The sequence below is a fragment of the Austrofundulus limnaeus genome, unplaced genomic scaffold (assembly GCF_001266775.1).
Source record: "Austrofundulus limnaeus strain Quisiro unplaced genomic scaffold, Austrofundulus_limnaeus-1.0 Scaffold109, whole genome shotgun sequence".
Lineage (NCBI taxonomy): Eukaryota > Metazoa > Chordata > Actinopteri > Cyprinodontiformes > Rivulidae > Austrofundulus > Austrofundulus limnaeus.
In genome coordinates, this window is record NW_013952511.1 from 1,203,451 (window position 1) to 1,205,626 (window position 2,176).

Here is a 2,176-nt window from a genome sequence, read left to right on the forward strand (position 1 = left end):
GTGTGTGTGTGTGTGTGTGTGTGTGTATGTGTTCACAGTTTGGGCTCATTTGCTGCATTTTTCTGCCTAAATATTCACTCTGTCTACAGCTGTATCTAACCAGTGGACTGAGGGAATCCTGTGCCTGTGGAATTCTACTAAGAGTCAGCTAAAATCATCAGAAGTACAGCATCATGACAATCTGGAGAGAGAAAAAAAACAGCAACACTTCTGCAAAAAATAAAAAGAAAATAACATGATTATTCAAGTAATGCGATGTTCTCAGCAGCTTTAAGTGTGTGGCAATAAAAGGAAGCAGAAGTACACTGTGTTCATGTCCCACTCAGTGTGTCTTCATTCGATCTGCAGGAAACAGGTCGGTCAGTAGTGACAGGCGGGGTTTGATCTTGTATGGGGCTCGTTTTGCTCCAGATGGCAAAATAAAAAGAGGAATGCTTCACAGATTGTCCCAATGAAAGATGTGGTCTGTGCTTCTCTGAAGGGCTTTTCCAGCTGCCATTATAGGAGCACACGAGATGGAGAAATGTGATTTGGGCATCAAACATAGATCACACAGATAAAATCTATTTTTTTTTTGTTTTCCTGTGCGTTAACAAAATGCCTCACAAACCAGTGGACACGTTTTATTGAAGCTCTCAGAATGTAATCACTCGTCCTGTTCAGAGCCTCTGGAGTCAGRGTCCTGATCCTCCATCCCTGTCAGACTCTGTCCATGGTGCTGAACCCGCTGACGTCAGGCTGCAGGCTCCCACACCACGTTTCACTAAGAATATACAGTAAACTGGGTGAAAATCTTAGCAAACGTTTCTTTATATCATCTTTCCAAAGAGCCAGGAGTCATTAACACCCCCCCCCAAAAAAAAAGTTTTAGAAAAATAATTTTCAAGGCAATCTGAAGATCTTTCAAAGTTTTTGTTTGATCAGTGGCTACTTTCTATCTTGTTCTATCTCATTTTGTTTTAGGCTGTTTCAATAACTTGGCAGATTTCAGCATGATACCTAATTTCCCTCTGGGATCAATAAAGTAGTTTTGAATTTGAATTGAATGATGTTTCTTTTTATCTGTAAAACATGAGGAAAGTCATCAACAGGAAAAGTACTTATATTCTTTTAGCATTTTGACAAAATAATTCCTTGAAATCTTGATATATGACTTAGTTATTCTCTTTCGTCTTATAATATTATTGGTATTTTGTAGCGTCAAATAAAGAAAAAAATATAAATACTTGCAACAGGTTGCTGAAATTAGTTGTTTTTTGAAATTGCTTGTTTTCTCCAGGAAACAAAAACACCCCAGTTGACCCCACCTCTCACACAGTGATAGACACCTGCCTCACTATGATCTAAGGTAAAAAAGAGCAAATAAAATGATGGATGTATGCTTTTAGTTGGGAGCATTTAGAGATGAAAAAGCCATTTCTCTGAAAATTATTAGAAAAAAAATGGACAAATAAAATAACAAAACAACAAGATGCCAATATCAAACAAAAGCAGGCAAATGTGCTCAAATCTGTGAAAATTTCAGTTTTTTATGGAAAAAAACTGCCACTCAAGTGTGATTATAACCTGCACTTCACAGAAATAAATGCAGCAAATGGATTATGTTCTGCAGTATAATTTCTCTTATATGCCAGTTTAGTAAATTTTACAATCAACCACACTTCTTTTACAGTTTATATTCAAATAAAAGCATGTTGGTACTGGTTGCAAATTTTAGCAAAACAGTAATTTTTTTGTAATACAGTACAAACACAATAGTTTAAATTGATTGCACTGCATTTTTAGAATCGCTCGCTGAACATAAAAACATGAACCACTCTCATATAAGTGACTTTACTGATGCTTCGATAGTCAAACCTGCCGTTTTATGGTTAGTAAGTTATATATTGGATGCAAACACTGCTGAAGGTTGTCACACATTTACACTGTCATTTATTTCCCTCTGCCAGATTACATAAACTTAATGAATATGACCTACAGATAGAGTGGATCTTTACTCATGGTCTATTTGCATAATGGGATTCACACTCATAATCACACACATTCACACACTTACAATAAGCCTCCCCCATGGGTCTATGCTCCCCATGGAAATATTCTTTTACTGTCAGAGGACTTTTATGTGTGTGTGTGTGTGTGTGTGTGTGTGTGTGTGTGTGTGTGTGTGTGTGTGTGT